Consider the following 18303-nt stretch of genomic DNA (forward strand, 5'->3'; position numbering starts at 1 on the left):
AAATAGCTTCGTGTTAACTATCGGTAGTTTTAGTATTAATATACGTATATGGGAAGAGAATCGGTAAACGTCTATCGATATTCGAAACTGAACGATCAAACGTAGGTATCGTTCGCGAGGAAATTATAGGAATCGATCGGGCCGATATTTAAACCGTCGACGAATTCATCCGTTCGTAGCTTCGTGTCGGAACGGTGGCGGTTGCATTTTGTTTTCGAATCGACTGTATTTTTATTTCTTGCCTCGGGTCCATTTTTCAATGCTTGTCTAGGAGACATTTCAGATATCGAAATTCGCTTCGTCGGCCGATAGACGGTTAATCGATAATATGTATCGGTCGATTACTCTCTTTCTGTTCGTCATTAGAACGAGCCTCGTATAGCAATACACGTTCGCAAATACGATCGACCTATTCCTACGATTAAAACGTCAGCTTTTTCGTCGCGTCGTAAAGTTTTCTAAGGTACTAAACCTGTTTAACGTTAGAACTACCGGTAGTTAACACGAAGCTACTTGTACCAAAACCAGTGAAAATGACTGGTCTTTAAAAAATAGACCTAAAAATAACCTAATAATAGAATATTTGTATATTTATTGATTTAATTCTCTCTTACAGAAGGAATTCCATTGTTATTAATCCATCTGCGACTATGATCGACCTGAACGCGAGGGTTGACACATTTATAAAATCGTAGGACCAGTCGTTTTGACTGCTGTGGCATTTATAGCGTTAACATCTGGCGATCTAGCGATCGATTCGGAATTTTCCCGATAACCGATATCATCGTATCGAACGATACGCGGTAAAAATGTTAAAAACGTGTGACATGCTGTAGAAAACGAGGAAACTGGTTAATTGGGGTTCGATAAACAGATTGCAGTACCCTTTGACAAGTACCAGTCATTTAGACTGGTATTGGTATAAGTAGCCTGATACAAAATTATTTTGGGTTTGAATACATAAAAACAAAATAAAATTCGTTATATTATTCTTTTAGTTATCGTTGCGGAAAAATATAACATGAAGTAGAAATTTTGAAAATTTGTAAAACCAGTCAATTTGACTGGCGTGGGTATAAATAGCCTTGATACGAAATTATTTTCAGTTTGAATACATAAAAACAAAATAAAATTCGTTATATTATTCTTTTAGCTATCGTTGCGAGAGTCGTTGTATCATTGTGGAAAAAATTATAACACGAAGTAGGAATTTTAAAAATTTGTAGAACCAGTCAATTCGACTGGTGTGGGTATAAATAGCCTTGATACGAAATTATTTTCAGTTTGAATACATAAAAAACAAAATAAAATTCGTTATATTATTCTTTTAGCTATCGTTGCGAAAGTCGTTGTATCATTGTGGAAAAAATTATAACACGAAGTAGGAATTTTAAAAACTTGTAAAACCAGTCAATTCGACTGGGATGGGTATAAATAGCCTCGATACGAAATTATTTTCAGTTTGAATACATAAAAACAAAATAAAATTCGTTATATTATTCTTTTAGCTATCGTTGCGAAAGTCGTTGTATCATTGTGGACAAAATTATAACATAAAGTAGAAATTTTGAAAATTTGTAAAACCAGTCAAATTGACTGGTGTGGTGGTTCCAGTGACGTAGTTTGACAAAGAATCGGCCCTGTGTATGTATCTTGCTTCCGTGTCCGATTATGTTCGTTCGACGAGTTGCACTCTTGAGGCGACAACTCGTACGGCGAACAGTTAGTAGCGTCGTATAGATAGGAGAATAGTCGTTAGCCTCGTCCCGGAAGTGTCTCGAGCTTACGGATGCCCGAATATACCGGTGACAAAGCTTTGTCAGGATCGAAATTGGCGTCAAGACGATAATTTTCCTCCTGTTACGTACTGCATCGTGTCTCGCTGCGCGTTGTCAAATTATTGTCGCTTGATAAACTTGTCGCCAGATGACAGAATAGCGACGTCGCGGCGATGTTAAAGACGCGCGAACCGTTAGATCGAGTTTTATCGAATCGCGTAAACAGCAAGTTTACGTTAGCAGGGGAGCAACCAACACAGCCTGTTTAATAATGCATGGATTTTTAATCCAACGCGGATACCAACGGAGATACGTTCGTTTGGTTCGTCTACACCTAGATAAGCAAATAAACAATGCCGCGATGAAATATTTATTTTAGCAGGGACCATAGGCAGGAGGCACGCGAGCGAAACGAGAATTTAAATAGCATCGTACAATTATCGTACAAAGATGAGAGTTACGATTCGAATGGAAAAAGGCGAGTGCCTCTGGAACAGGTTTGCGACGTTGATCGTAAGAAGTTAATAATTTTTAAAAAGAGGCACTTTTGCGTTTCAACTTTTGTACATCGTTGACCCGTTCGCGATACGTGTCTCATCTATAAAGGTATTTTTGCCGTGTATTATTCAAGCTTGATACGGCAAACTGTCGATAAAGAGAAAGAGAAGAGAAAATAAGCGGAATCGTTGAACGATCTTTATGCAATTTATCCGTCTGTAATTTATTCCATAGCAAAGTGCTCGATAATTGGCCTACGGTATCGAATGGATAAATATATACATATAATGGCCAACCTATATTTCGACGAGAGAAAGAGAGAGAGAGAGAGAGAGAGGGAGACAGCCAGAGTTTTCTGTCCACATTCGCTGTGCTTAAAGTGCTCTGCATTACGGGCACATAAACGTCATACGGTCCGACTAAATATATTAGAGCTAGATATAATCGATTGACGTTATAATTTCTTGCTATTTGCATTCGATGCCATTGTTCCCTTTAGGTAACGGGACTAACATGCCACTGTGACCGTCTAACTGTGTCGATCGTAAAAACGATACGATCAAAATGAATTGAGTCGAGCGTGCAACGACAAATATATCGCTTACGTCGTATCGTAAAAGATAGTCGTGAAAGAAGAAGGTTTAGAAGTCCTGCTCCGTTTCTTTCCACGTTCGATTCACGGCTAACGAACTATATAAACAAAAAAGAGAACCCAGTTGAAGAAGAAATAAAAAAAAAGAATAGAGAGAGAGAGAGAGAGAGAGAAGATAATTGTGAAAATAAAATAATAGGCATCTGTATCGTAATCTTGAAAAAAGATCGATTCTTTTCGGTTAATAACGGAATAATCGTTCTAAATGGTCTTGAAAAGGGTAGATGGAATATCTTTTTTCGTTTGCAAGAAAGGGCATCGTTGATGCTAGTAGCGAGAACGATCGCTGGTAAGGCCTGTCTACATGTGCAGCCTGCCGCGGTAAAAGCCGGTGACCTAAATGTCGCCTTTATGCCAGGGGCGTATCTGTCATACGCGCAGGTGCACGCTATCCCACGACCGCCCCCAGGATATTAGCAGTACTGCTCTCGACAATTTCTTCCTCATTCTCTCGCTTCTATTCTCCGCCTCGCCCCCCTTCCTCGCTTGTTTTTTTTTTCTCTCTTTTTGTTTCTATTTCTACACACCTTTAATATCAGTTCCCGGAATAAAAGGTTCATCTGGCCGTCTATCTGTTTATCTATCCGTCCATTTACATTTATCTACCTATTTATCTAGATACGCGTTGTATTCTTCTTTTTTATTCTCACTTCGACGTCCTTCATTTTCTGCTCCACATTTCTCGTCGTTGTATGTTACCACCCCCTCGCTTCCCATTCCCGGTTCGCTCCTATTCTCGTTTCAGTTTCTATTTTTCTTTCTGTATCTCCGCGCTATCCTTCTTCCCTTTTATTCCACTCTCTCTCTCTCTCTCTCTCTCTCTTTCGCGAACTTCTCTTTGTATGGAATCCTCTTGAAAAATTTACGACGCGATAAATCATTGTTCGCTGGAAAAGAAAAACGCGAAAGAATTAGACCGCTTAAAAATGATTCCAAGCGTCACCTGCCACCTGATACCCAGTTACCGTGCCCGTCGATTCTTCCGTATCACCGGCCAACCATAGGTAAGCGGATTCGCTCAAAGAATCTGCTTCGCGACGAATTAATCATTTCGTTATTCTTTATCCGCGATTGTACTCGGTTTGCCAGCTCGCGTTTCGATTCCTATTTATACGAGGTGGATAATATCGCGGTGGGATTCGATGGTTAAATGGCTACAGATTTTCGCAAACAGAAATTTGATGTTGCTAGCCGGATCGAACGGTTGCCCTCTGCCGGATAACAACAGGCTTTTGTTCGCCTACAAGCTCTTGGTTAACTTCGCCAGCCATGTACCACGTATCTGCGTGCATGCGCACGCGGCCATTCTGTCGGATACATAAAACAGGGGATTATTTCGCCTTTCTGAATTCTCTCGCTCGTATTCATCGAGCAAGATACACGTCGTTCTCTCTCTCTCTCTCTCTCTTTCTCTTTCTTTCTTTCCTTCTCTCTTTCTTTTTCTTCTCGTCGTTGCAAAACTCCTATATCTTTTTACGCCATCGCGGAATAAAAACCGCGAGCGGAGAGTGGCGCGTTTAATTCGACCGAGCATTCTGTAATCTGTGTTTCAGCGATCTTGAAAATCAGATTTCAAACGTCCCATAAATCGGAGTCGGTGATATGCAGGTTGACACGCGTGCGCGAAAGCGTCAAGTTATTCGTCTCTGTACGTTTCGTCGTGGATTTTCTCGTGCCAGTGTTACATGGCGAGATAAAAATCCAGATCCGCGGTAGTTTCCCGCGTACATTTTTTCCGGATAATTTTCAGTGCAGCGAGAGAATGTTTATAGGTAATAGAATAATCCGAGCGTCGAAATTAGCAAAATGTAAAGATAAATGTAGCCGTACGAGACACGCGAATGTTCCGTTCGCCACGGGGAGAATAAAATATTCGCGTCGTAAAACGAGCGCGGCGGACCAAGCAAAACGATACAAAACGCGCAAGTTGAAAATATAATATCGTTAACGATAAATCAACCGGGCGAATTTGGCCGCGTATCGATCGAACGATGTTTGAAACGCAATTTTTCGAAAGCGACTTAGGCGCGCGTAATCGTACGACTGTTTCCAAAGTAATAACGCCAAGTGAAAAGTTAATCGACTGCTGCCTGCTCGTCTTCTTCTAACGTTCTCCTTCTTTTTCACCTCTTTTATTCCGCCCCTTCTAAATCTCTTATCAGCCCATCTCTTCCTACGCTTCCTCGTTCCTCTTGTCTGAGCTCACCTGCTGCATATTTCAGCCGTTCTCAAGGCGCTTAAGGGCCACCGATGTTTCAAGATTTTTTTTTCAACATTCTCAAACATCCTTCGATTCGGACATTATATTCAAAGCGATCGAAATTCTCTGTGGTCTGATTCTTCGAAATGTTCCGATCCCACGTGAAATTCAACGTCCTTTTTAACCGTCTCCTTTGGCTTTAATTTGTTACTTCTCTTCTATTTCCAGCCTGTCGCTTTTTCTTCTTTTCCTTCTTCTTCCTCTCAGTTTTATCATATTAACGATCGTTCCTAGAATAGACGGAGATTTGAGATTATCGGGCAACGATCTCCGCTTAACGACAGGTCATCCACCGCTTCCGTTTCAATTATTCGCGCCAGCAGAACCCAAAATAAGTATCGATCCGCGGTACTCGCCGATTCGGATCGCGATATTCACGAGCAGTTGGCTGAACTTACATGTTCCCCTTGCTGCCAAATAACGACGACTATTGACTTTGGTTGCGTGAAAGAGACACGTAGCCCGAAGGCGCGCGTCCGCTATGCATTCTATCTGGCGGTACGTGCGACATAGCCAGCTGAGTCCATTAGTCATGTCCTTGATTACGAGGGATGGTCTAGAAATTTTTCATCCGCCAACGGTCTCGCTTTGTCAACCTCTTTGTAGCCGACATAATATGTTGCGCGGAGACGGGCCCTCTTGGATTGGTTAATTTCCCTTTTCCCTAAGAACACTTTGCCCCTGCTTTTTGCATTCACCAGGCGCACCAGTTTTCTAGGTTACGAGACGAGAGAAGTACACGGGTCTTCTTCTAGGTCTTCAGGCAAGAAAGCATATTGAAACGAACGAATTGAACGAGACGTAAAGGACGCGGAGGTGTAGATTTTCACTTTAACCTTTCAGCGTTCAACCAGACCTTTTGTAGAGAAGAATAATCTTTGTTCGTACGTTCAACTAAATTCAATGGAAACCTGGAATAATAAATGTTTATAGTGCATTTTGATCAAAGTTGAATAATAAACTCGAGTCTACGATCTCTGTTGATCGTTTTAGCGCACACAGGTTGTAGATATTTCGTTGTAGAAGACAACGAATACGAGAAGCGCGTTACCAGTGTTTTATCGAACGGTGTATCTTAACCCTTTCGCTTCGACGGTCCAGTCCGCCGAAGTACTGTCATTGAACGAAAACGCGCACCAGAGATACGCACAGTGTGCGTGGTTGCTATACAGGGTGGTCGGGGAGTGATTCTAAGCGAAAAAAGAAGTCGAAAATATAGAATAAAAATTTTTCGTTCGAGGCTTTGTTTTCGAGAAAATCGACTTTGAATTTTCGCTCGGTACGCCTGCACTTTATCGCGTCTCGTTATAACGGATCTCACTGTAGATCGTTGCTCGATGGAAAAATTAAAAAAAAATTTTTATTCTATATTTTCGACTTTTTTTTCGCCTAGAATCACCCCCTTTCCGCTTGTACCACCAGTTACCAACCACCCTGTATATACGTTTTCCTAAGTCTCAAATAACAACGATTCTTGTAAGAACCGCATATGAAATATCGTTTCACTGCTAATGGATTTAATGTATTTTTTAGCATGAAACAATATACGATCGTTTGGATGTTTGAAATATATTGCGCGAAACGTTTCGATGTTGTTTCAACAATGAGTAACTTTGACACGTTGATCGCCGCGTCACCCATATCTATGTCACCCATATCTCTTGTTCGAGTTAATTAAATATAGGATATTATATATAGGATATAGAAGATAAAAATATTAAAAACACATTACACCATACTTTTTTATTAGTTTATATTCTGGATAAAATATTACACTATGCTATATCGCGTGGTATTTGTTAAAACGTTCCAAACACATTTCGGCTGATTTTCGGCACTTCGAACAATAGTCGTAGACTTCGTCATCGCTACTCTCCTCGCTTTCAAATATATTTTCACCCTGTTTACTCGACATTTTCAGGATGAACAAATCACTGATGTACATCTCACAAGTATGCTTCTCGACTAAATGAAAGATCTGAGATATCTGCCATGAGATCCCTCGGAATACTCTAGCTGGAAAGCTTATCGCTTTCTCCATTTCAGACCTAAATAATCTTCTCTTTACGATGAATCGAAGGCGATAAACAATGAATTCCCGCTTGTCGCTTCATTTACGTTCTGCGTACCGGTGGTCGGATTTGGGCCCCCTCGGAAAACTTAGTCGAATCACGCTGGGCGACCAACGTGTTAAGAAGCGATTAATCCAATATGTCGATAAAATCATCAGAAGATGTTCTGCCGATAACGAAAAAATATATTATTCACTACTTGTATATGCGTCATTTTGATGCCGGATATTTGAGGTGCCGGACCCAGGAGTCGTCGCGTGGCCGCCGCCTATAAACGGCGCTCGAAGCGAAAGTGTTAAAGATCGTTTTTACTCGGAATGTGCGCAAAATATTTTACACGAGGTTTCCATTCAATTTATCCGGAATCTTGACACGATCGTTCGAATAACTTGGCGATAAATATTAGAAACGCGTTTGGCACGATAGTCGCGATGGAATAACGCGTTCGTTGATGCCCCGGCACTAGCGAAATTTCGTCAGTGGTGTTCCGTGATTGCGCATCGATTTTTCGAGAGAGGTTTATTTGAAGAGCGACAGGGGCGGTTGTAAACTCCGACAGGGTCCCAGTCAACTTCCTGATAAACAAACAGTTCCGTCGAATAAATGCACGATTCGCGTATTAATCCTGCTGCCGTGACTGGTGCATTACGGCTCTGTTGAGCTTGGACGAGGGTCTACATAAAATGACGAAATTTAATAGTGGCACGGCCATCGAAAATATCCTGTGTTCCAATTTTAACGCTGGTAGAACGAGGTCACAGAGGTTGAAACGTCTGTAAATAAATTTTATTGTTTGTTTCGTGCGGTGGCCGGTACAAAAACGTCGGAAATCCTGCGGAGACCGTTTCTGTCCTAACGGAAGTAGCCATTTCACGGTTGATTCTTTCATTTGGCAGGAGTATTCGGCTTGACCAGTGTTGGCCAAAGGAAATGCGAAAAAAAAATTTGTACAAGAACGAGCAATTAAGCAGAAACCCGACCATTCCGTTTGTAATTAATTTATTCTGGCCGAGCAGGGAATAACTGCTGTTTTTATACGTCACTTTTTAACGTCAGTTTTCATTCGCCATAGAAATAGACCATGATTAACATTTCTTCCTTTTTTTTTCTCCCCCTCCTCGTCTCCCCACCCACCCCGATCCGCTTTTTGTGCGCGCGTGCGCCGAAATATATACACACCGAAGATAAATTTTTACCTTTGTACCGGTGACTCTCGGCGTTCCTCAATTTGTCAAGCTTTGCTACGAAATTTTCAGAAAGAAAAAAAAACGAAGGAGTAACGTACACGTCATCCCGCGTGCAAAACTTGGAGGCTGCAAACTGTTCCCATGCTGATTAAAATGTTGCTGCTAGTGTGTCCCGCCGTTCCTTTCCTTTCTTCTTTCTCTTTGTCCCGCCACAAACCGGTAGCTACGTACGTCGGTGTACAGGGAAATTTGCCAGAGTTTTGCCCCGGCAGCGAAACGCGCTTCTAACGACAGGTTAAAAATTGCCAGATAAAATTCCACGCATCGATCTTCCATTTCTGTGCGCGTAGCTTCGTCGTTTCCCTGACACAAACGACGCGACTCCTCGGCCAATCAATCCGCTATTCTCCGTATATTTCTCCGAAGCCGTGTGTACTCGTAGTGGTACTTTGATTAGCGTCTACGGTAGGAGAGAAGAAAAAGAACCAGGCTATAGTCGGCTGCTGTCGATGACACCCACGTTCACCCACTTAACTATATCTATCTTGGCCGTCTACACGAGTGGAGCTGTGTCTTTGTGTCGTCGCAATCATAAGGAGAGACGAGCACCATTACACCGACATAGAGGACGAGAGCAGAACAGAGAGGTAGGAGGAGAAGGGAAGGAGGAGGAGGAGGAGGAGGAGGAGGAGGAGGAGGAGGAGGAGGAAAAGAAGTCGTAGATTAATCGGGGACGCCTAACAATCGCGTGGTATTCTTCGTTCACGTGCTGTTCCCTGGCTCGACTGCCTTTTCCGCACGAGAGGACGAGGCCTCTGAATTCGACGAGGTACCTGGGCGATGCAGCGGAAAGAAGAGTGGAAAAATAGAGAATAGAGAGTAATAGACAAAAAGGGATGGAAAAAAGGAAGAGGAGATGGAGGAAGGAGAAGGAAGAGATATAATGGGACTCCTGGCCGTGGATCGAAACATGGCGCCGCACATACTACGTGTGTTCTCGCTGACGCTCTCGCAAAAAGCTAAACGTCAGGGCTTAGCTATATAGCGCAACGTGCCACGGTGATGTATGACGCGTGTATGGAACCGGGATACGGGACCGATGGAGCGAGATTACCAGCGACAGATAAGATCCTGATGATGCTAGGTCGCGCCAACCGCTCTTATCCAGCTTCTGATAGACAAGCCTGGTAATACATGTGTTTGTTTTGTCGGTATGATCGCGATATGTTTACGCGGACTGGTATAAATTGCGGGGAAACAGGGGATTGAAAAGAGGGTTGAAACTTGCCTGAAAATCGCCGCTGATGAATGTGTCGGCACATCAATTTTATGCTACGCCCCCTCATTCTGCGATACAGATACTTTCGTTTAGATGCCTCGATACGCGATAAGAGGATGACGAGAGGCGACATTTCGTTGCCAAAGATCGTAAAAGCTCGAGGGAATCGCCAACCAGAAGCGGCAAACTGAATTTGTCGGCTGGTTAACAGCCGTTACGTGCGAGTGACCAGCTTCGAAACCATAGGAATATAATTGAGATAGGCTGCAGAACGACGACAGTAAGGACAGACGAGGCTGGAATTCTTGGAATTTCAAAATCCCGATCAGCTTAGGCATTTTTCAATTTCAACGATGTAACTCGATGTCGTGCGATCACTATCGGATTATCGGCAGATCTCCACCACGGAACTTGGACAACGAGATTAATAAGAGGGGACCAAATTCTACCTAGCTGTAAGGTGGAATTTCTAGGCTGACCTTTAGACGAAAATTGGATTTACCGGCTGCCTTGTTTCTCGGTTACGTTAGATTTTTTTACGATATCGTCGCTGAGACAGAGAAGAAACCGAGGTGAGAGATACTTTTGACGAGTAAAAATGGAAACGGACGACGGAGAATACAATAATGCGCGACAGGAGAATCGGTCGTACGTGGGATGACGCAACACGTTGTGGTCAGAAAACGAGGGCTAAAGGAACATTTATCAGCGCCACGGTACACGCGGGTCTTGAATAAATTGACTTTTTGCGGAATCGATGGAAAGAAATTACCGACCAGATAAAATCCTGATGATGTCAGGTCGCGCCAAGCACGGTTTACTTACTCAGCTCTCGCCACAGGAAAGGCAAGATGGCTGTGTTTGATCTAGCGAGATTGCGTGTACTTCCGCTCGATCAATCGGCCAAAGAATCGATGACAAACGAGCTGCCTGGTAAATAAAGGAAATTTATTTCAACCGTGAGAATTAAATTTAATGAGCAGCTCGGTGTAATTGCGGGCTAGGACGCTGTGAGATTACCAAGACTAATTAAGGAGCTAGAAGACTTTAGACTACGAAATAATAAAGGGATGGGAAACGGGTGGCTAGATGGTGTTAAGAGGGATTTCCAAATGCTAATTCGCTAGCGTAATACAGTTTCGTTAAATCCGGAATCATGCGAATTCGACGAAAAGATACCACGATGGTCGAAAATCAAAAATGTAAAGATCCAAAGACTTCGAGCTTTTCATCGAAACTAAAATAAATTTTAATATCGGCATCTATGTTTGAGATTTACGAAGCTGATAGATTTATTCTATATCTGGTCCGACAAATTATCTCTAGCAAAGATAATAATAAAAATAGATGGCGTCAAAGATCCATTGAAAATTTGATCTGCCTCTGATCTCGTTCGCGATACCAGCATGAAAATTTTATCTCGTTCCGCCTGCTGGCAGCGTTTTATTTATTTAATGACCCAACCATAGGATGTAATTAAATAGCTCGCTTTTACTGCACAAAACGACCGGGCTTTCGGGCAAATATTAATCAACCGTAGCGGGAGGGGATATTCCGTTTCGTTAACGACTAATGCACAATTGAAAAGCGACCTCCGTCGAATATAATATTACAAAATACACAGTTCCTACGTTTTATTTATAACCGAGCACCTACGTGTGTCGGGTAAGGTTTGCACGGTCCGGAAAGTTTGATTTTTGGCAACGACAAGCCGCACCATCACGTACAACACTTATTTCCTTCCCTTTTCACTACCTCCTGGCACTTTTCCCTGCCAACGTCCAACTTTGTTCCACCACATATGCGCAGCTTTCCTATTCCACCAATACGTAGACACGTTGCATCTGTCTCGTAACACCCGAGGGATGTACGGTCGGATCCTAGGAACACAGGACTCTGTGGACGGTGCTTCGTTCCGATAAAAAAAATCTCCATCGTTCGTTTACCTTGCAACCCTTAGCCCTGACAACATTTTCGCAATACGTGGCATAACGTGCTAAATTTTTTTTTTTTTCATCAAATTCGTACCTACGTACGACGTAGAAGACGATCGACGTATTCGAATTCGATTATATTCGAACGATAATAATCGAGCGTCTTCGGCGTTTCACTCGCGTTCGATCGGATCGATCGTTGCCACCGATCGCGCTGTTCCAAAGGAACGCGGTTTTTCTAATATCGTACGACGTTGCTTACGATCGGCGAAATTTAACGAGTGACATCGTTTGTACGAAACTCAGTCGTGTAACCAAACGCATTAATCATTCTCTGTATTTTTCCTAGATGCTTCGCCTTAAGCCACTACAAAGTCCGAGTAGCAGCGTAATACATCTTGAAAATCCTCCATCTTCCGCGCAGCAATTTCCGCCTTATTTATTACCAGTAATTTTTAATATCACGTTATTGCTGTGCACGAGCTACGGTTGCAGGCGAGCCTCGTTACGAAATCTCTCACGTGGAAACTAACTTTCCTACATCTCCTCCCCTTCTCCTTCCCTTACCTCTCACCCTCTCTCTCTCTTTCTCTCTCTCACTCTCATTGGTATCACTTATTCCCCGAAATCTTCACTTTTTCTGGCACTCTTCCCTGGCCGAATCGAAACCGGCTATTCAATGAACAGAAGGCTATAACGAGTCATAGGGTCTATAGACGTCGGACAAAATGACGCAACGGAATATGGATAGACATTGTCGAATATTTGAATTGAATGGCGGCAACCATCGATCGGTATCGGTTTCGGCCTGAATGGAGGCAACTGTCGGTAGATTTTCGAGCCGCGAAACGGCTGACCAGAAGGGTGAAATGAATGAAAGCGGTCGCGAAACTCTTTAGTCCCGGTATCGAGGCCAGTACAGCGGGAGAAGTCATCGATTTTCGAGGCGTGCATACCAATCGAGACAGAAAGAAGAGAGAGAGAGAGAGAGAGAGAGAGGCTCGGTCGCGGCCGCGTGAGAAGCTATAATTAAGCAACAGGTTGTAGCTTCTTCACGGAAATTTATGAGCAGCGCCCCGATAGAGGACGATCCACCGGTTTTATTGAATTTTAACCCGGTGCTCCCTCCGCTGTCGGAGCTGTTCGGGCTCCAGACAGTTTTTGCGAACCGGCATTCGCATCGATCGACCACGAGGGAACAGCAATTGATTGTAAAAAGGCCGGCGTGTGATCAATAACGCGGAAAGAGGCGCCGCTTGCCAACCGGCCGAAGGTGAACCTGGAACGATTCCGGTGGCCCTATTTCTGGCGAGATTAAAGGGTAACCGAGATGGCAAATGTTAATGGAACGCACGGAATAGCAAGTTTCCGAGCCTCCGTCTCCGACTAAGAATTTTCGATGCTCAATCGGCCGACATTAACGAGCTTTTATCGGCGCGCGTAGTTGCCAGGAATAATACTACGGCTTTCTTGGAACTTGTGTACGGGATGTTCCGAGAGAAGATACGTTAATGATGGTCATTTCGCTTGAATTTGAACTTTGTCTTTTGTCGAGATATATCGAAATACGGAAGGATACTCGAGAAGTACATCGAACGATTTCTATCAAGAATTCTCAGAAATACGAGGTGATATCGGCTGTTGCTATGCGTTAAATAATCACTCGGTGCTTAGGTCAACGATATATTCGTTAACAAGTGTGTTCTTTTGATCGCGTCGCGTATCGCTCTGGATTTCGCTAGGTCAATCTCGCTAGGTCAATTTCGCCTGGTTCAAACTTAACTGTCGATCGGATTCGATTCTTCTCTTTTTGTCGTCCCTTAGTATCCTCACTATCCACGCGTTTGTCACGCAAGAAATCACGAAACCGATAGATCGCCGGTGATCTCCTCGCGTAGCAGTTCGAACGTTTCACGATTAAGGTGAAGAAATTGAACTTTATACAGGGTGGTTGGTAACTGGTGGTACAAACGGAAAGAGGGTGATTCTATGCGAAAAAAGAAGTCGAAAATATAGAATAAACATTTTTCGTTCGAGGCTTTCTTTTCGAGAAAATCGACTTTGAATTTTCGTTCGGTACGCGTGCGGTAGGTTATAACGAGACGCGATAAAGTGCAGGCGTACCGAGCGAAAATTCAAAGTCGATTTTCTCGAAAACAAAGCCTCGAACGAAAAATTTGTATTCTATATTTTCGACTTCTTTTTTCGCCTAGAATTACCCCCTTTCCGCTTGTACCACCACCAGTTACCAACCACCCTGTATATCGTCGACAATGAGTTAGCGTATAGAGATGCGATACACTGGCACACTATTCGTTGGTGATAGAGCAAGGCTCGTAGAGTTTTGTTATAGTTGACGTAGCAATAAGGGAAAAGACAGGACTGAACCCGGTACTGACATGTTGACTATTCTAACGATGAAGAATAAGCGCAGTAAAGTGACGACGATGCTGTGTCGGAGGAAAGCTAGTGAGGGGTGTGTCTAAGGACACGGGACCATGGGATTTGTTGATGACAATTTTGGTTAGGAAAGTGAGGGCAGTAGACATTGGTTCTGATTGGATAATAAGAAGGTTGGTGGACTAGGAAGGGTCTCAGTCGCCCTCGATAGAAAGTCGCTAGTAGGGAAGTATCGTACGTGAGAAAAACTAAGTTTCCCGTGTCTTTCCGTAGTAAACAATAAGCTTTAGAAACGATCCAGTAAAGAGATGTTTGTTCGGTCTGAAGGACCTTAGCTAGAAAATTCCTGAGATTTATGATAGGTCCTTAAGGCTATTGAGGGTACGCAGTAAGGATGTGCGGACATCTGGTTGCCATCTTGCCCGCGGTATGTAACCTGATTTAGGTAGAGTGTAACAATATATGATAACAGAATTTATTATGCAAATCCAACAGGCTGACGGTTCAAAGTATTACAACAGAATGATTCAAAGTGTTACAAGAGACTGGGTGAAAATGTTTTAACAGATTGGGGCGAGCGCTTATTTTGCAGGGTTTTTATACTGAAGTTTTAGTCCCTCTGGAAGGCTTGTCGTCTGGTGTATATCAGAGGCGCCTATTCTTTTACTATTTCGTTACTGTTTCGATGGCTGTGGTATGCAGGATGTCTAGCCTATCCTGTTACTGTTTCTGAGCGGATGGTCTTCTTCAGCGTGTGACACGTTTGTTAGGCGTCCGCGACCGTTGCCACGCACGCCTTCTTCTCGAACGTTCGGCGGAAGCACCATTGGGATATCGATGGCTCATTAGGCGCTTCGCTTCGACGATATATATTCTTAATCAACATATCGACAATTAATTAAATATACAGACTAGAATTTATTTATTGTAAAGTACTCGTCCGTTAAGGAGTAATCCGATCTTCGAATCGATAGCAAAGAGATAAGAACGAGAAACGGATGGGAAAGGTTAGACGAAGATAATGGAAAAGTGCCGTGCGTGTTTCCTCGTGGAAATAATTTCGCCGGCAGGTACAATTACAGACATCGCTGGCACGATCATCGTATCGGGTGGACGAAGAAGGCCAAAATACGCGGCCAATTTGCGTGGAAGGCAGCTGCAATACAGCCGAATTGGAGCGCGAGCGGCCGGAGTTCGGTTGTTACGCAAAATCGTTTCTTCCTCGGCCGCGTTTCTAAGTACCGGCACAACCATCGGGTTCTGTGAAAGCTGGAATCGTCGATCGACGATCCAGCCTGCCTATTCTTGGCCGACGATTCACCGGCCCCAATTTCGCATCGATGAAAACGACCGTGGATAGAGAGAAGAAGTAGGAGGAGAGAGGGAGGAGGAGGAAGGACAAATCAAGAAGAGAAGAGGAGGAGAGACGGTTGATCCACCGCGAAGAGGTCCTCTCAATCTGCAGTCGATTTTCTCGTGCACCGACCCAATTTCGAGGCCGGTGCGGGCAATTTAACCCAGGTCCGACCGTTCCTGGAACGTCGCGTCGTTCTGTCGGATTACCGGATCACCGAGTCCTCGTCGCGGTATAACGGTCGAAACTGATTTTAAAACCGCCCTGAGACGCTCGTTCTCCGTCGTTTTCCTGTTTCCATCGCGTTCATCGCCATCTTTTTCTGCTCCATCGTTCGAGAGACGGTACAAAACTCGGTACCGCAGAACGACACTTATAATTGTGCGTCTAAACGAAGCGAGTAAAATGAACGCGTAAACGAGCATGGAGCAAGTTCGATGTTTGGCGATTGTTCGGATGAATCGGAAATCTAACGTCCAAACGCTTTAAGAATGTTCCGCGAACGTTCCAAAATGCTCGCTTGATTCATTTAACCCATTAAGAGAGAATTTTGGGCCGAAAACGTAAACAAGCTGTTATACAGGGTGGTTGGTAACTGGCGGTACGAGCGGAAAGGGGGTGATTCTAGGCGAAAAAAGAAGTCGAAAATATAGAATAAAAATTTTTCGTTCGAGGCTTCGTTTTCGAGAAAATCGACTTTGAATTTTCGCTCGGTACGCGTGCACTTTATCGCGTCTCGTTATAACGGATCTCACTGTGGATCGTTGTCTCGATGGAAAAATTAAAAAAAAAATATTTATTCTATATTTTCGACTTCTTTTTTCGCGTAGAATTGGTGCCACCAGTTACCAACCACCCTGTATATTATATTTGGTCCGATCATCTACTACGGGCTATGACCGTAGTTGTAGGTTAATCGCAGAGGTGAGCGAATGGTTTCATGCGGCATTCTTGGAAATGAAGTGGTTTAATGCGTATGTGCTCAAGAAACACTCTCGATATTCAACAAAAAAGTTTACGCTAGACTCTTCGCACTTCGCTGTTCGAAACGGAATGAATCTTTCGTTCAAAACCATTCTTTGTTCTTTTCTTTGTTGGCTCTCGATATCTCCACTACGCACGCATTCGTTAGACGTCCACGACGGTTGCCGCGTATTGCGTTCTTCCGAATATTCTGCGAAAGGACCGTAAGCATATCGATGATACATTGGGCAGTCGGCCTTACGCTTTCGTGGTATAGCGTTTTGTGTCGCGAAACCGCCGGAAAGTTCCGCCGTCGAATGCCGCCACAGAAATGTCTTCTCGTTAACAAATGGTAGCTACGATGTTTTCATCGGATATCGCTGTTTCGAGATCGAACGAACACCGAATCGAGAGTTATTATCAAGCGTCTCTGAGGTGTAATCTCCAGGAACGTTCGCTCGCGTTTGTCACGTCATTTTTGGGGTTGGTTGATGAAAATAAAAAGTAGCTGAGTCGTAACACAACTATTAATTTTGTTTTAATTAAACTTTATTACGAATTCAGCAATCACAATGTAACACACACTGAATTAACATAAATCACAATTCACTCCAACCACGTTATGTAAGACTTAGTTACAACGATACGTTAAGTACGCGACTGTTATAAGGGTAGAGACCGGTATAGATACGTTGACTATTCTGAGGCTACAGAATAAGTGAGTCTTTCTGGCGATACCGTGTCTGAGGAATGCTAGGGGTGGGTGTGTCTAAGGACACGGGACTATCGGATTTGTCGATGACGATTTTGGTTAAGGAAGCGAGGGCAGTAGACACCGTCTCCGATTGGATAATAAGACGGTTGGTGGACCAGGAAGGGTTTTAGCCGTCCTCGCGAGAAAGTTGCTAACGGAACGTACCAGATGCGAAGAAAACCAACTTTCCAAGCTGACACGTGGTAGACAATAAACGTAAAGGGAAATCTAAGGCAGGAAATACTCGCTTGGTCCGAAGGACCTTAACTATGAAAATTCCAAGACCCCTGGTGGGTACTTAAGACTATCGAGGGTGCGCACCAAGAATGTGCAGATATCTGGGTGCCATCCTGTCCGCGGTGTGTGGCCTGGTCTCTGATGTGAGTTGACGTTACACGTTCGTCGTCAAAGTATAGAGCGTTCTCAGAGCATTCGGATGTTCGATTTCCGGTTCGGCGACCAATCGGAGTTAAACGGCGAAACAAATGTTCCCTTGCGCTTTCGTTTCCAAGTTTTATTAAAATGGGCGAGGTATTCGCTCGTTTGGTCTTAAATCGCCATAAGACGTTGCCCCGAGGTGTTTGCCAGAATTCATCGTAAATTGCTGAAGATTATTCTCGACCGTACAACCATGCTACTTCAAGATACTGTTATCGTTTCGAGCTACCCTTTCTCTCTTCGTTGCTCGTGGTAGACTCGAGAAACGGTGCACGACGTTCATAATTCGACGGCAATTTAAAAAATCGCTCGATCCTCTGAATGTGCTGCTTTCACCCTATTTCTCCGTCATCCTCCGCTCTTTCGTATTCAATTGACCGTGCACGCTTAAGTTGCTTGCAATTCCAGTGACACTCGTACGAGGCTGTGCCGTATATTCGCGGAGCGAGCCGGGCCAAATTACCATATTCCAGTTTCCGGGACGTGTCCCTGGGTCATGTTTGGCCCAGATTCCATTCGGCGACTTAATAAACAGAACGCTTTTGCGGCACGCGTGCTACGCAGTTTTCCGCTCAGATATGCTTATTTTTTATGACATTTACCCACGTTTAACGGTATGCTTTCTCTCCGCAACGTCTTGTTTTTCCCTTGTTTTGTCAATGACACGGTCGGACACGGCGCAAGGGGAAACGAAAGGAAAAATTGTTACGAACTTATGAACCAAGCAAACTGGA

General features: G+C 43.7%; 1 protein-coding gene across 1 annotated transcript in view; it reads left to right on the plus strand.

Moving 5' to 3' along the window:
• The window catches only part of LOC117213953, a 46495-nt gene that overhangs the window by 19847 nt on the left and 8345 nt on the right, over positions 1-18303 (plus strand). The gene's annotated exons all lie outside the window — the stretch shown is intronic.

Source organism: Bombus bifarius, unplaced genomic scaffold (genome assembly GCF_011952205.1).
Source record: "Bombus bifarius isolate JDL3187 unplaced genomic scaffold, Bbif_JDL3187 scf7180000009145, whole genome shotgun sequence".
Lineage (NCBI taxonomy): Eukaryota > Metazoa > Arthropoda > Insecta > Hymenoptera > Apidae > Bombus > Bombus bifarius.